At 34.7% G+C, this 18,655-nt stretch overlaps 1 protein-coding gene and 1 pseudogene across 1 annotated transcript in view; one reads left to right on the forward strand and one right to left on the reverse strand.

Annotated features, from left to right (window-relative positions):
- Exoc4 (exocyst complex component 4) overlaps positions 1 to 18,655 on the reverse strand; it is a 951,164-nt gene that overhangs the window by 469,889 nt on the left and 462,620 nt on the right. The window lies entirely within an intron of this gene.
- Positions 3,448 to 3,705, forward strand: LOC105741508 (annotated as a pseudogene).

The raw sequence follows: 18,655 nt of genomic DNA on the forward strand, positions 1-18,655 counted from the left end.
AAATAAATAAATAAATAAATAAATAAAATTTAACTTTAATGTTTTTAAAAAAATTATTGATGTTCCTGAACTAAACTTCCAACTCTTTTCTCAAATATTTCTAAAGGAATATATAGATGTGTTCTCTCTTCCTCAACATTTACTACAACATGGCAAGATGGGATTATCAAAAGAACCAAGTAAGTCAATTGTATTCCTATCAATTATTCCCATGATTTAGCTTACTATAAAGAATAAGAAATGTCACATACCCGGAGATATCTGTGCTGAAAGTCAGCTCATAAAAGTGTTATGAGGACTAAAATATTTGAGAATATTACACTTGTCATATTTCATAGAGTAAGAGAAGGGCCTACAAAGCCACAAAACAGAGAAATATATGCTCTATGGAAGATGTCAATAAAGAATGTTTATATAGGAAATAGACCTGCAGGCAGCACGGGGGAATTCTTGAAAGTTTCCATTTCACATCATGGCCAAAATGAAAGCCAATAAGGAAGTCATAATACTCTATTCTTCCAATATTCAGAAGCACCTTTTCTGGAACAAAGACATACTAAATCGTGTGAATAAATGTATTTTGAATAAATTAAATTTTATTTCAAATAGTGCTGAAATTTTAACTTAGGTATATTTATAAAATAAAGTCCCTACGTTATGCAAATAATTATACCTAAATTGACCAATTAAAATTCACAGTATTTTCTTCCAAATTGTCTCAGATATTTTTTGATTCTTATCTTTTGGCACAAAATTCTACAAAGGGCATAGTAATCAGACTAGACTAGCTGAGAAAGGCCTCCTTGGATCTGACCTTGACCTGGCCTATCTCTCCAGGACTCAGTGCAAGCCATGATATGTCTTCTCGTCTGTCTTTTCAACATTAAAATCATGTATTCCGACTTGTCATGTTTATTAACTATTCTTAAAGTGTTCTTCTGAAATAATATTCCTTAGGCTCAACTAGGTCCAATCAGAGTCCTCACAGAAGGGTCCTTGTACCTGAGAAGGTGCTGATTTGAAGGATACTAAGTGGAGATATAAAATTATAATACTAAGTAGAAGCTGTAGGGCTCGAATTCCTTCTGCTCAAGCATGAATCCTTGCATTTTCTTTTCATTATGTAGCCCAGGATGGAAATCACAGGGATCATCCTGCCTCAACCTCCTGAGTGGCTGGGACTATAGGCATATGCCACTACAGCTGGTTTACAACAGTATAATCTTGGTAAAGCTAGAAGTACTTCATCTTTAAGCCCAAATTTCTTAGCTATAAAATAGAGATAACAAAAAAATAAATGATGATGGCATGTATTATATAGAGATGCTAGAAAAAAACGCATTAGATAATACATTCAAACCATTTATAGTATAGGTAAGCATATGTGAGTTTGATCTAGCAGCAACATGCTACCTCACTGATCCCCAGAACTGATTCTGCTAGGCAGATGTCCCCTTCTTCCTTCACTGCTCCATGTGTGATCCTGCTGAAACTGCAATCAGTGGAAGAGGATAATCACTCCCTACAGAGGAGAACTGTTTCATTGGTCAAAGGTATATGAGCAGTCGTAATCCCCTTCTATAACCTCCAAACATATGTGGGCACATCTCTGGACTCAATAACTTTAATTCCTCTCATTTTTGTTTCTGGAGACCCAAACAATATATAAACAGATTACAAAAGTAAAATCTAGAATGTACACTCAGATAATTAATTCCATGCATGTTACCCTAACATTTAGATGTTTAAACCTACATCATACATAGCCTAACATTCCTAGAACTCAGAAAATTTGTAAGCTATTACTTATTTTATATACAATACAAAATCCAAGCTATTAAGTTTTGATCTAAAAATAGAGTGAACGTTGAAATTAAAAAAATATTACCAATAAACACAAACTGCCTTTAATCTCCCTCAAAATATACTCTGTAGGGCCCACCAAATAGCTCAGCAGATTAAAGCACCTACAAGCAGGTGCAGGGGCCAGGAGTTCAATCCCTGGCTCTGTGGTGCTAGCCTTGCCCTCAGGGCGTGCTGAGATGGTAAGTGAGACTGCGACAGTGGCGGTGTGCCTGTAATCCCAGCTCTTGGGAGGCTGTAAACAGGTGGATCACTATGAGTCCGATCTAGGAGAGAGACCCTGAACACTCTGTAGACTCTTCCCTAAAATTAAAAAAAAAAAATTCTTCTTTACTTCTAATACACATATTTCATTGCTCATGTCACTTTCTGAAGCAGTTCTAGTAGTCCTCTTTCATGTATTTCTTTGTGCTATTGTGGGTTCCTTGATTCCCTACATGGATTGAAAACTTTTATAGTCATTTAGACTATGGGAAAGAGCCAGAAGTGACACACCGACAGATTGGAAAAATAAGTGGAAGAAGATACATGTTTTTATAAGCCTGCTTTCCAATGGCAGCAGAATTCACATTTTGTTCATCACACTTCTTAAAGGACTTCCAGAACTGCTTCCGAAAAAGTGGCAAGAATAATGAGATAAGATTTCCAAGCAAATGAGAACAATTTTAGGGTAGATCAGTGAACACTTACGATATATATGTTTGATCATCCCTTGTATTACTTATTTTGTGTATAATCCAACAAGAATTCAAAATGCATGCTCATTACTATTTCTAGATATAAGCAAGTACAAGAGGAAGCAATACCAATGTTCAAGAAATTAAGTGTCTGCATGGTGTCAAACTGGATGCAAACAATGCAAAGAATAGGACTGCATCAATAACTGACTCATCAGCAGCTTTGGGAAAGTTTGCTGTGCTGGACTGTGCTGGGCCAGCCTGTGCTGGGCCAGGCTGTGGGAGCAGCGAGCGCGAATCTCCTCAGGAAGGTTAGTGGTTGTGGTTGCCAGACAGAAAAGGACCAGGAACAGGCCAGGTGCCTCCACGTAGCATAGGCTGAGAGCTGTTACACAGTCAGCAGTACCTGCCATAGGGAAAAATAGCGTATAAGCAAGAAGCTTACAGCCTCAGTGGTGAAAGCTTTTTCACATCAGAGACCAAGAATTCTTTCAGTCATTGATGTCATCCCTTCTTCTCCAGACAGATGACACCAAAAAGCTGCAATCAAAGATCACTTCATCTTACTGATAAAGTTACTAATAAGCCAAAAACAACCACAGCATTTCAGACCAGTTCTGTCACTACAAGATGCCCCATTGATTGCCCTGTTTGAGGACAAAGGCAGTGAACTCAAGACAGCCATAGTCCACATGGTTGACATTGCAAAGGTGCTTGACTGGCTGCCAGTGTATTCCACCAAATACTTGGGTTGAGAGGTGGGAGCACAGACACAGTGTGGCATAAAAAATGGCTGGTACATTGTCAGTGGATCTCATGAGGCGAATGAGCTGCAAGACATGTTGGATGTATCCATTAAAAAAATTGTTCTCTGCTTTGGGGTCTCTTCCTTTGGAGGGACAAGGTCATGAGTAGGGGCAGGGCTGATTTTTGCGGCCCTTTCTTCCCCCTTCGCAGAGCTTCCTCCAGCACCATATTGGGGCAGAACATCCAGAGGTTCACAACCACCGTGCTGCATTGCAGCCACTATGAGGAGGGTCCGGGGAAGAATTTGTAGTTTCCTGTGGAAAACAAATGGCGGTTGCTGGCCATGATGACCTTGTACTTTGGATTTGGTTTTGCAGGACCTTTCTTCATAGTGAGACACCAACTGCTTAAGAAATGAGAATGTTTTAATCCCCTTTCACAGATGATCAAAATTTCAGACTCTCAATTAAACAGATCAGACTCTTAATTTCACATGGCATACTAGATATGTTTGTAAATAAGCATGCAGGCCTAATGCCTCTTCTCTGAAATAAAAATTGTTCTCTGTCCTGAGTGTGATAAAAAAAAAAATAAATAACTGACTCATGCCTTTGTTGATGGTTCTCATGAAGTCTGCTATAACAATGAGTGGAAATGGTCTTGATCAGGACCATGCCTGCTTTCTTAATATGTTTCTTCAAGTAATTTAGTCATGTTTGTTTTTCAGAGATTTTCAAGCTATCTTAGGGACATTCTAATATCAGAGTTGTTTTATTTTATAATATGCTAATATATTTAAATTATAGAGGGATTGCCTGATTGCATTAGAAATGTACCTATCTTCCCCTTCTGTCAGGAGAGGATACACCACTGGCTTTGTCACAACCAAATGCAAACTTCTTCAGGGCTGGGGCTGCTAATTCTATTTTGAAGTGCAATTGACTTCTCTCCTGGTGGCTACTCTTTCTACACATATACACACACACTTAAATATTTTTCCTCTAACTCCCAACTGAATAAATATATAGATAATTCCTATGAGTGGATTTGGTAGAAAAGATTTAGAAACCTGAGTAAAACAAAACAAAACAAAACAAAACAAAACAAAACAAAACAAAACAAAACAAAACAAAACGATACTTTGTAAACAGCAAGGCCAAATGGAAAAGCTTATACCTTTTAGAAAAAGCAGATAAAAATAACTAATATTTCAAAGAAAATATATCTAAGCCCTATTAGTGCAGTAAACTGCAAAATTTACATGTACTTCTGAAAAAGATTTTTTAAAATGTTAGCTAAGGCTTCCTTTCTGTCCCCAATCCACACTACACATAAATTTTTGCGCAGAAGCACCAAAGCCTATAGCAAAATTCCTCTTAACATTTACATCTGTAATGGGTTTTCTTCTACAATGAGAAAATATAGGGAAATGAAATTTTTGGCAGCCTTTGTGATGTTCAGTAAGGTGGAAGTATGTTTGCAAACTTCAAACCTCAATGACTTGCTGTAGTACCTTTTCTGACAGGCAATGTTAAACAACTGTCTCACATAAGAGTTGCTTCTGATATGTGTGCTGGGGTGTGGAGAGGGGAGGAGAGGGGAGGAGAAACTTCATGTGCTGTCATGGGAAATTAACAGTCTACCTTTAGGAGTTTACACACTATCATCTTAAACCAAACAGAGGCAGCCTGTCAGCAAACATGAAGCACAAAAGATAGAAAAAGAATGACTCTCTGATTCATCCTCATCTTTCCAATACCCTAAGTAACAGTTCTCTGTAAATAATTTTACCACAAATGCACTTGACAATGTAGAATCATAATTTTTCTACTGGGCTATGTAATAAAATCCTGAGACGATCTGGGTGCAAATTTATTTAGGGTACAATGACAAACAGGCATACAAGAAGAATGCTTCATACAGGACCGTGAAGACTTAACCATAAGCCCTATGTGTTCATCTAACAATCAGCTTCTATTCTCATTATCCTGGATCTGACAGTGAGAACCATATGACTTCATACTTCATAAAAAATTCACATTATTGATTCAATCACCAAATATTTATTGAGAACTGAGTGCATGCTTGATATCATGGAAGTGCTAGGTATATATAACTTTAAAAAAAAAGTCCTAGTATCTTCCATATGAGAGAGAGATACAAAAGAACATATACATAGGTCATAATTCTATGCTACAACTTAAAGGGGTATGAAGGAAAGGAAAAGGGACCACTGAGATATGAGAAGAAAAAGAGATATCAGAAGGTTTTCCCAAAATAGGGTTGCTGAGGGACAGATGGAAATTCACCAGGTAAAGGAGGAGGAAAAAGGAAATCAAGTGCAGAGAAAACACACACAAAGGAACAAAGTTATGCAAGAGTGCTATGCTTATAGAACTCCAAATTGTTTAAGATGACTATATAAATAATAAGAAATACACAGAAAAAAGAAATGAAGCTTAAAAGATGCCTATCCTCCAATCTCATTTTATTTTCATCCCTTCAATAAGCAAAAATATTCTTAAAAGCCTAGATGTGAGAGGAGCAACAAGGCAGAGGTAGTCTGCTCCTACTTTATAATTCATCCCATTAATCCCTTAAAAAGAGACCATCTTCAGGTCCAAGCTTCAGATCTCCTGCCTTACAGAAAACACAGCATTTAGGATCAGATCCACAGGTTTATGTCCTGCATTTAGCACTGATTCATCATAAGCAAAGAACTATTCAAGCCTCATCCATGAAATTACAGATGAGTCCTTGAAACTACCTCTTAAGCTTGTTATGAGGACTTGATAAGATGGCACACAGTACATGGAAGTATTTTGAAATTTCTATTGGAATGTTAGGTCTTCTCATATATTTTAGAAAATATACAGTAATAAAATTATTAATTATGTTCTGGTATATCATAGCCTTGCATCTTGACGTCTATCCTCTGACTTTTTTCATAATTATATATAAATACATGCTCAATGTAATAAATTACAAAAATACAGAACAGCAAAACAAAGGCTACAATTCCACTCTTATTTCTATGAAAATGCATTTATATATATATATGAATTTTAAGCAAAATTTAGTCATGCTATACATTCTGTTTTGTAACTAGCCTTTTACTCAGTATATTGAATATATGGTACATCTACAATACCACTACAAATGTCTGGGGAAGTTTTGCCCATCTACCATAATTTGTGTAATCAATCTTCTATAGATAGAAAGCTCTATGTAAATACAGATTTTCCCTAAAGATCCCTAGTGATTTTTTTCATTTCCCCCCCTCCTTTTTTTATATCTTTCCTTTTACCCTATGTTTGTTTCCATTCATACTTTTGCTTCATTCTTTTGCCAGAATCTTTGTTATTTGAACTCAAAGAGTTTTCTGGCGCCTTTCACTGCAATCATCTGATACAGTATTTTAACAAGTTTCTTCTTACTATGAAATGACTTAATCCATGAACTCTGTTACATCATCAGTATCATTACCTCATCTGGTGTTATGCTGTCTAGAAGTTCCCTTCTCTTTTACAGACACTCCTTCCTATTTTTGATAGCCACCTTCCAAGCACAAATCTTGTTTTTTAATACAATCCAATTAATTTTCTCATTTGTGTTCTTCTGCCTTCCTCCCAAACATCAGTAGTAACTACAGATATTATCATTTTCCCCCGATAAGGCTACATTTCTGTCCTAATATTTTCACTGGGGGGATATATTCCTTTAAAATTAATAACTATGTGTTTTGAGACATCTCAAGTCAATGTGTGAAGCGCTATAATTAAGATATAGCTGAGCATAAGAGCTTTTAAAAAAGAAACAGATTAATCCACATATGTAGGAATATAATTAAGAGGTAGAGAAAATAATACATAATTTGATTCTTGAATGACGAAATGTCCATCAGATAATGAAGGTAAAGATTGAGATGGTGGGTCCATTCTTGGTAGAAAGAAATAAAAACAATTAGCATAATAATAGATCAAAGAAAAAAGGTTCATGGTATTTAATTAAGATTAACATGACTATAATATGTGAGGACACAATCAGGCTTTCTGTTCTACAGGGAGGAATTGAGACTCCAGGGACAAAGAGTAAGCAAAGAAGGAGACTAGTATGATCCCATTGGTAATGTGGTAGAAGATACAGTGGATAGACTTAGTTTCTGAGAAATGGAAACTGATCAGAACCTCAAACAACAAAAGAAAGCTGACAGGCATAAAAATGAGGGGGTAGACTGGACACACTTATGAAGTAGAAGCAAAAGACATTAGTGTCACCGAATGCTAAAGGATTTGAGGAAAGGGTTCTAGACAAACTCTAAGATTTTTTTGGTTTGAATCTCAAGAGCGATGGATGGATGTTAGATTAAAACAACACTCTCTTAAAAAAAAAAAGGGTACAAAGAGAGATGTGTCTCTATAGCAAACTTTCTAAAGGTAAAGAAGCAAGATACAGGAAATTTAGCACTGATGAATGACATCTTTATCATGAAACTTCTTTCAATCTCAAATTGCCACAATGCCCTAACTTAGGGACATAAAAACTGTATAAGGGAAAACACAGCTTCTGATTCATATTAAGCCTTAAATGAATATTTGGTTTGAGGGAGACAATGGAAGGAATGAATACATATAAAGGAAAAGAAAAATATGACCAAATTAAAGAATTTCCATCAAAAAGTACTTTTATTTAAAGTAGTTCCTGAGTTACACCTTGAAAATCAGAATATAAACCAAAGAATGTTGAGAGAAAAATGTAAGGAGTTAAGGCCTCTCAGAGAAGTCTGTGCCTTTTTATTCCTTAGTGAAATCCTCATTTCAATTTTCCTAAAAGCTTCAAAATAAGAAAGAAGTACAGATTCACTTAGATGCATTTCTGAACACTGATGCACCTCTATCAAACCTGTTCAGCATTTCTAATTTCATTCTAAAGAATAGATCTAGGGATGGCTTTTCTTATAATTTTCTTTGCTATTCTTATCTCCACTTACATTTTAACATCTTTCTACCGTATTTCACAAAGATGCAAAAAGAAAAAAATGTGCAAAGAGGGTACTGATGGCTTCACTGATGCCAATGCTCTGAACACACAATGCCAAGTAAGCTTCAGAGGGCAAAAGACAGTGATGCTACTGGCCTGTAGGATAGGATGTCAACGTACTAAACATTAAGAAAAAAGTGACACTGTGACACTGTATAAAATGTTACTGTACAGAGCATATTACATTCTGCTAACAAACTAGCTGAAGTGAGTAATTAGGCTAAGGACTGTAGAAAGAGGCTAAAAACAGTTTTCCAATGTAAAAATTAAAATGCAATATCCACAGGGATGCTGAAATTATATTCAATATCCACCAAGTTCATCTTGAACATAAATTAATTAATTAATTAATTAATTTTGGACTTTTGAAACAGTGCCACTATTTCCCAATGATGCATTTGCTCATCTACTGGAACTGGTTCTACTGACTCCTTGTTATGGCCAGAATCATATGACTCACAATGAAAGTAAGTTCTCTACTGACTATAATTACATTAGATCATGTCAATTGGGCCCATGCCTGTTTACTGATTCCTGCAATACTTTTCACTCCAACTAGCTTTTGGCTAATTCTTCTTGTCAAGGCTTCCCATTGGAATAGTGATTGTTTTCTTACTACATTTTAAAAAGTAATTTCAAATTTCAATAGTGAACTCAATGACTAACATAAGCAAACTAATTATGAATGGGATTCCCAATAATGTGGATAATGAATATAAACGTCATGTTGCATCAAAGAAGCCAGACAGCACAAGACCTATTATATGTTACTATCTATAGGAAGATCAAACATTGGCAAATCCAATTTATCTAGAATGAGAGAAATCAGAATAATGGTGATCATTCAAAAGTGAGTATTTACACTGTCAATGTGAGTAAGTCTGTAGGGCACTGAAAGGGACCCATGACAATATTCTTGTTCTGAGTCAGCATTACACTTATGTACCAGAGTGTGAATTCATAGTTGACTTAGTTTTTCACTAACAGAGTGATACCCTAGAAAATTACTAGTGCTATATATTTTTTCCGGCATTACTAAATTTGAAAACTGCTAGAGAACATTAAAAACTCCAATATCTATTTTAAGAGCAAAAGAGAAGACAGGACAGACTCCACATTTCCAAACTCAAACTCATGTAGAATCACTGTTACCAGAAAATGAAATTAATGGAATTAAGAAACAAAGTCTCTTTGTTTGCTTCTGTTTTGTTTTTGAGTACTGGAGACTGAACTCAGGGGCACTGTACAATATACCTGTATCTGCAGGCTACTTTTTTATTTTTTCTTATGATACAGTATTTCATTAAGTAGCTTAGACTTGGGACAGGGATGTAGCTCAGTGCCTGCCTTACAAGTGTTAGGTCGTGAGTTCGATTTCCTGTACCAACAAGAAGAGTTGTTAAAGTTGCCCTGGGACTTGTGATTCCTCTTTTCTTGGCTCCAGAGGCGCAATGATTCAAGACTTGGGCCAAGAGGGTTCCACCTCCGTTTTTCCATACAACTTGTTGTTCCCACATGTCTTGTTTAAAAGAACTGTCCAGTCTCACAATTAAGGAATAGTTTTCTTTTTTATGTATTTAGTACAGGCTCTACAGGGTCTCACTATGTAGATCAGACTCGTAGTGATCCTCTTGCTTTCAGCCTCCCAGGTGCTGGGATTACAGGCATGCACCACCACAACCAGTTTCAGTCACCTGCACAGCATGCCGGGGATCAAACCCCAGTCCCTGTGTCTGCCTAAGCAGGTGCTTTAATCTACCGAGCTATCTGGCCAGCCCAAATAATAAATTTTAAAGAAAATATTATTGCTTAATTTGGGATTGGTTTCTTCAGGGGCTTTGTTAGTTTTTAACTACAACAAGGAACTTGAGAAGGAATTGTTGACCATGAAATAGAAACAATTTCCTTTTCAGCTCCGCACCATGCTAAAAGCTGGATTTGCCCCCTCCCACCTACACCCCCCACACAAGGGTTTCTTCTTGAAACCCTGTTTCCAGTATGGAGACATGAGAGCTGGTAGGCTGCTGAGCAGATGAGCTTGGAGCAGTAGTAGTAAACCCATGACATGCATGCTGCAATAGGCTGTTTGTATCACTGAAAGATCTATAAGGTTCGCCATCACCTTCCTAGAGGAAGGTCATTGGAAGCACTGCTCTTGGAAGGAATAAAGTTAGTTCTCTTGTTCCTTCAAAAGGAGGTCATTACCAAAAGCAACAATGGTCACTTTCTGCTGCCTGGCTTCCCATCTTGTTATGTTATTTTTCCCTCTTGTATATGTTCTTACCATTATGATAGAATCTGCCCTGACTGCCTTAGCAGAATCAAGTTCATGGCCCTGAACTTCCAGAATTCTTGTACATCACCCAGACTTAGATATTTTGCTGTACCAACAGAAAATACAAATGAACTACTGAATGTAAAAAAATTGAAAATAGTATTATACAGAAGCCAGAGTAACAAAGTCTGCAAGGCAAAAATAAGAGATCAAAATAAATAAAAGTATGTATGTGTTTATGCAATCTGAAGGATAAAATTGCAGGATAAACAAATGGCAAAAAAAAAATTTCCAAATTATACAGAGAAATAACGCATAGCCAGTACCCAAAGGAATATTAGTTATTAAAGGTAGACATAGTTACTTTTCTTTCAGCTATACCTATGTTATTTTTGATACCAAATTAAATTACCAATTTAGATCTTTTTATAAAGATATAAATGGGCCTGTGGCTGGACATAAACATATTTCATTAAAAGCTGAATAAGCACATTTTGTGTATTGCACTTCCAAAGGGGGGAAAAAACATGCATAGATTATATAAAAAGGAGTGCAAGAAGTGCTGTAGCTTGTACTGAAATGAACCTTATAAGCAAATTTTCAATAATGTTAATTGGTAGCATTTAATGAATAAAGTTTAAAAAGCCTACATTAAAAATAACAGTTTAAATCTACATGAAAATTATACCAGTAAAGACACAGTAATTTTAGGTATATTAGTTGTGTAGTTTTGTCCTAATTTAACATTCATAGCAGAAAAAAAGGCAGCTATCTTTTTGGCTAAAGAATCACGGAAAGGGTGCCAGAGAGCTGAGTGGTCTAAGCGCCTTAGTGGCAAGCACAAGGACTTGGGTTCAATCCGAGATAGTACATTCTACGCAGCCCAATACCAAGCTGGCCACCAAAAATGAGCATCGTGGAGCACACCTGTAATCCCAGCGCTGGGGAGGCTAAGACAGGATGATCACTATGAGTTCAAGCTACATAGTGAGACCCTATACCAAATAAATAATAAATAAATAAGATTTTTAAAAAATTATATACTTATCACTGAAAGGTTTGTTATTGTTGTATGTAAAAGTTACTGACAAAGGTAACAAACAGAAAAAATAAAAACGAAAATAGGAACAGAGAAGAAAATAAGGACAGCAACAATAAATAGAATTATATGGTGGGGAGGTGGGGAGTTTCTTTAATAACTACTTCAGATATACTCATGATATGAATTTTCCTCTAAACTCTATGGTGGGAGGTTAATGCTAAAATGATACAGAAGTTGCCAGGGAGATGGCTCAGTAGAATAAGTGCTTCCCTGGCAAGCGCAAGGGCCTGAGTTCCACTAGATAGATAGATAGATAGATAGATAGATAGATAGATAGATAGATAGATAAAATGATACAGAAGTCAATGATAATCATAAACATTAATATGAACTATGAAAAAGTAACACTAATGAGCAAGACCAAAAGAAACACATCGGGGCCGGGGAGATGGCTCTGTGGAATAAGCGCTTCCTTGGCAAGCGCAAGGGCCTGAGTTCAATCCCCGGTTCCGCAAAAACAAACAAACAAACAAACAAAAAAAAAAAAAAAAAAAAAAAACCACATCTATCCAGAGCTCTGAAATTGTACAATATATTAGAAAGACCTACATTAATAGATTTAGAGAATATAACCCTGACAGTTCAGCATCCAGTTAATTGCAATTTGAATACAGCTCCTGCTTAAGCATCTCCCAGGAAGGATACTTTCTTTCAAGGAAAGCTTTTCTTTCTCTTGCCTTGTTCATTAGAGAATTCTTATTATTTAGCACTAAATCTCATTATGCAGACTCAAATCTCTTCAACCTTCAATTAGTTCTAACAGAGTTATGAAGCAACAAAGAACAAAAATGGCTTTCCTTCTAAGTGGCAGAACCTTATATAATAGAAAACAACACCAAATCCTGTTCATCACAATTGTTACCAGCTTTTCTTATCATTTTTTCAGAAGGAACGACTTATGCTTTTTGACTGACTAGATTGGCAGAAAATTACATTGTTGAAATGTACATATATGAGTGGTTGCAGCCTTGATTGGCTCTCTGTTTCACTCAGGAATACGCTACTTGCAATCAAAGTTTAGCCATATGTCATATAACAAAATTTAAGAATATAAAACTGAAAAAAAACTTAGAATAAAAATTTACTTAACTTGCCAAAATAAGTTTGAAGATTAAAAGCAATTAACATTCGTACTATACTCAAAAGCACTAACTGAAATGTGGTGTTTGCAATCTAAGCACACCACTATTCAACATATCATAGACCTTGCAAGTCAGAGCTCTAAAAGCACAGCAATATTTTTCATAATTCTGAGGAAAGAAAAAAAATCATGTTGTGTTTCATAAAAATGCAAAGAAGTGGCCACAGCTCCTTCCATGCATGAATAATGTATGATCCTCAATGTTATTTGCTAGACTGGCTAATCACCAACATCTTTCAAAATGTCTATAAAAGCTTTAGCTCATTAAGAACAAACATGTATCTGTATAAAAATATTACATACCTTGAAGATTCAGAATAATATTCTTTAAAATATCAATGCACACATCAACCTGACATAAATGGGATAACTTTTCTGCATTTTCCAAAGATAAAAATATTGAGAAAAGAAAGATGGAAGAATTTCTCAATTTCTGCTATTTGTTTATCTAAATTCGAAACTAACACACACACACACACACACACACACACACACACACCCCATTTTGAGATATGAAACCAGAAGCTATTAATACACTTTCTAAATAAAAGCTAAAAACATCCAGGCGCAATTTAAGTGAGAAGCTAAAATAAGAAAGATGGACTTCTTTTATAAGAAAGGTTGTATATTCTTAGGCTATCCCATGATTTATTAAAAAAAAAAAACAATGAGGCAAAGATTACTTTAGTTAAGCATAAGCTTTCAATGTAGTAAGAAGAGAAAGAAAATGTATGGGGAAGCAGTGTCTTTTGCTCGTAAATAATTAGCAAAAAAAACCAAACCTGTAAAATTGTAAGTTACAGAGAGTAGTACCTCAGGATCAAGGCTATAAACATGTAAATTTATAAAATTACCTGTTAATTCTGTATTTTACCTATCACATATTCTTCTTAGTTACTTTAAAAAATATAAAATACAAAGGAAGTTAACATATAAAACAATCCCCTTTACTGTGGTTTCAGTTTACATAGTTATTCATAGTCTACAGCAATATCCAAATATTAAATAGAAAATTCCAGAAATAAATATATATTCTTGCAGTGTGTTTTTTTTTTCAGTGTGATATTTTGTTTGCTTGTTCTTGTTTTTTGTTTTTCTGGATTGTTTTTCTCCATGTTGGCTACTGAATTGAGGACTTTGCAAGTACTAGGTAAGTGTTCCACCAATGGGTTATTTTCCTGGTTCTAGTTATTCTATATTAATAGTTACTGTTAATTACTATGCCTAATTTATAAATTAAACTTTATCATAAGTATGTATATACAGGAAAAAGGCATATATAGGGCTAGATACCATCTGTAGTTTTAAAAGTCTACTGAACTTGAAATAAGATCCTATAGAAAATATGTGACTACTGTACATTTGTTAGGTGTAAAAGACTGATCTATTTCAAGGCCATTACTAAAAATGAATTTTTTTTATATTTTTGTTCATATCAGATGACAAATAAAATATTTATCAGTACTCCTACAACTTACTTTTTTTTTGTGTGTGGAACCGGAGATTGAACTCAGATGCTTGTACTTGCCAGGGAAGCACTTATTCTATTGAGCCATCTCCCCGGCCACCACATACAACTTACTTTTTAAGAAAATATTTATTTTGTATCCCATTTATATAGAACATATAACTGGACCACTATTTCATACCATCCCAACAGAATTAGTTTTAAGAAAGGAAGTGGGGAAAAAGGGCAAGAATTCGAGATGTTATAGAAGTATAGATTGGAGTTCTGAAAATCTTAAGTGGTCTTACCTTATTCAATTATTCATAGTAACACTGCTAAAAAATTTACAAAGACCTTTTCTATTAGACCAACTTTATACTAATGTATGTAACTGTAAACATAGACTTCTCTCGAATTACTCTCTATAATAAATTATTATAGATTTGATGGAAAATCTTATTACAAAAACAAAAAACAGAAATAAATCAGGCCCTCTGTAAAACAGACCAATAAATCACTCATTTCTTTTTATTATTATTATTATTATTTTTAATTAATTTATTTATTTGTGTGTGTGTGTGTGTGGCCAGCTCAGCCCACCAGAGGGCGGGGCTGGCTGGCATACTCATTTCTTTAAGGGGGGAAAAAAAAAACAAAAACTACTTTGGTTGTAAGTATCCCTTGAGAACCCTCATTTATCTGAACTAAACAGGATAAGTTCTTACTAAATCTCAATAAACTAATCTTACAGTAACATTTTTCCAGTATCATTGGGTAATACCATCAAAATGAGCTACATTCAATTATATATTCTATTTCTGGATATATAATTATTGGAAGAATGAATCATTTTTACCATAAAACAGAGAAGTAAAGATGACAACTAAAAAGAGCAGTTCTATAGTACCTCAAATCCAGAAAAATCAAGTCTTAGAAAATTTCTCCTGGTATCCTGTATTATCAGCCTTTCTCTCCTTTTCCATCTTTACAACCATTGTACTGTAGTCCTAAAACGTCTTGTAAATCAAAGTATAATGATCTCCTTGTTTGTGCAAAATGAACAATTTTTATGTTGACTATTCTGAGTAAAATATCCTCCAACATGTGCTCTTCAGAACATATCCCTATTTACATCAGTCTTTGTCCTTTGAACATATTCCTTTTTTTCCTTTCGCTCAAGATTTGCTCTAGCTAGGTCATTGTCTTCTATATATACATATGGCTTTCCCTGTCACTTCATTTTCAGATCTAATCAAATGCTATGTTTTCCAAAAGACCTTTCTATTCATTTTATACAAAACAGTGTCCTCATGTGCACCACTGGTCACTATCTAATTTGGACTTTTCTTTGTTGCTCTTCACAGAACTATCATTTCTAATCAGTATTACTTGATATTATTTTCCATATCTACTCGCGTCCTGATTTAGTTTGACTCTTCCACTAAATTCCATGAGGTCTAATATTATTATTATTATTATTATTATTATTATTATTATTCTGGCCAGATAGCTCAGCAGATTACTGTGTTTGCTTAGGCAGGCCCAGAGGCTGGGGTTCAATTCCTGGTGTGCCATGCCAGCCCATCTCAAGGCACACTGAGATTGTGAAGGAGACTGATCATGGTGGTGCGTGCCTGTAATCCCAGCACTTTGGAGGCTGAAAACAGGAAGATCACTATGAGTCAGATCTGCGTAGGGAGAACCTGTAGACCCTGTGCTAAATACAAAAATAATAATAACAGTAACAACAAATATGTGTGTGCGAATGTGTTCACTAAAAGCAAGGAAGCAAAGAAATACACTTAACTAGGTAGTCTGATAGTTTGTGATAAGTTCTTTCTACACTTACTATTATGTTGAAATTATGAAGAAAAATTATAATCCTTATCAATTATTATAACTTTATCATTTTAAACACTCAACTGCTAAACTGAAGGAATAATAAATCAAACACTCAGAAAAATATCTAAATATTAAGAAAGGTTTTAAAATATCCATGAAACCATAGTAAGTTGAAGTTCAACAGCACATTGAGTTTTTAGCTAAAACTGTTTAATGACTTTGAAACACAAAGCTCAATTTGCATTTTAAAGTGGTCATTTGCTTATCACAGAATTAACAGAATTAACTTATCACAGGATTAAATTACCTTGCATATCACATAATATTCTTGTTACTTCCATTGAAACAGAGAAAAAATGAATAAGCTATTTATATCATGTAAAAAGAAGCTTCTCTATGTTCTTACCAATAACCAATTAAAATTCTGAATGAAAGTAGACATCAAATAAGAAAGATGAGTGGGAGTATTAATCAGGTTTAAAACAACCCTTTAGCAAACCAAAGTACATATTATGATTTTAAAAAGTCAAAAACTGTAATACATTGAATTACTAGTCTTCTATATGAAATGTAGCCTAAATGTGTACTAAAATACATTTGCTGCTTCATAGTATTAAAAACCTCTCATACAAAAAAGTCTCTTGAAAAGTGCTTGACAATACTAAATAGCCCACATTGGGTTTCTTCTCTACTTGAAACAAATGCAAGAAGGATTCCATCTCTAGCGGTGTTGGCCTAAGTGCCACAGCGGGCTATATGTATCACTAAAAGCTCTGAAAGGTCTGCCATCACTGACTCCATATAAGACAGCAGTTAATTATGTCACAATATCTAGGTTAAATGATAAGTATAATGATTAAGGTATTTTTCTTGACCATTAGCAATACTAAGTGTAAATCAATTGTAATTACAGAGACAGTGAATACTAATTAGTAAAGTCAACTGATATATATCAACAGTATCATTTAATGTTAAAATTTGATGTTTTATCTACTATATAATATATATGCAATATAAACTAAACCAAGAAGAGCAGTCTTAAAAAGTATTCAGTCCTTTGATACCATGATTTTCAAATCAAGTTCCTTGCTACAGATATTTGTCAAAACAATTTTTTAAAGGTTAAAAACACTTTTTCAAAACTGTATTATGAAAGTATGATTTAGTTCACTCTATATATTTCTATTTTTACCTTTAAAAGCAACTAGAAACACTCAAATAATGTCTGTCTACCAGAGAGACTTGAACTTAACCATTCATGATAACAATTTGCTAAGTCTTGTTTAATGGGAAGATGGAAAAATTCCAGTTAAACCACTAAATGTTTTAGAAAAGTACACATAGTATTGTCTCTAGCTAATTCATTACCTTTTGTTTCACTGCTATTACAAATGCCTGATTTTGCAGACTTTACTTTAGGAAGCTGAGGTGTTATTCTTAGAAACAATCAAACATAGTGAACTCACAGAATTTGTTCCATTAAATGAAAACACAGCACAATGTATAATTGTTCCTTTGATGATTAAATTGATTGTCAACTTCACTAGACAGGAGACTTGAGGAGAGGTCACTCCATCATGAGGGTGCCTAACTGAATGTGCTGCTAGGGGGGAGACCCATGTGGAGGCAGGTCCTGGGGAGTGGGGGTGTGCCTCTGAAGGGCATATCTCCTGTGGTGCTCTGCTTCCTGGCTGACAGGAAGTGAGTAACTCTGACCTACCCTATCATTCTGCCAGGATGTTGATGTCTTGGAGTTAGCTGACCAGGAACTTAATCCTCTGAAACCATGAGCAAAATAAAGTGTCTCTCCCTTTGCTCCCTTTGTACTGTGGGTATCATTAGGTATTGTGTCCCAGCAATAGAGAAGTTGAACAGTATAGCGCTTCATAGAAAGCACACCAAATTGTATTACATTAGATATCTAAATCTTAAAAGTTCTTTAAAAATTGTGTGGATGTACTATATATATATATATATATATATATATATATATATAAAATAGGAAGTTCAGTGATGTTCAAATATTCCTTCAAATTACTTCTTCCACCATAGCAAAAATATTTTAATATATATGCTAATTTATTTCAATTATGCTACTAGTTTTTCTTAATTCATTAAAAAGAAAGGTAGTGCTATTATCTTTCTTTGTAAGACAATTTTTTTTTGGTCTAAGTCTTATACTCCAAATAACTGCACTGAAGTGAAGACACATAACTATTGTTACTCTCATTATTTTTCTTTTGAAATTTTGGGGTTTTTATATAGTAAAAAAAATTATTACAAAAAAAACCTAGTGGCAAGTTAGAATTCTCCAATGAACCTCAGTTTACCAACTCCTAAAACGGAACAAAAAGAGGAAAGGAAGAAGCAGAGAGAAGAACAAGAAGACTTGTAAATAGGAAAGAAAGTCAAAAAGTATTAACAAACTATTACTCCTGAGAATAAGTACTATTTGTGAGGCTGACACTATCTGTTCTACTGATCAACACTGTGAGGCCCTAGGAAAAGAACAAAGTGCTTT

This window comes from Octodon degus, unplaced genomic scaffold (assembly GCF_000260255.1).
Source record: "Octodon degus isolate 3935 unplaced genomic scaffold, OctDeg1.0 scaffold00015, whole genome shotgun sequence".
Classification (NCBI taxonomy): domain Eukaryota; kingdom Metazoa; phylum Chordata; class Mammalia; order Rodentia; family Octodontidae; genus Octodon; species Octodon degus.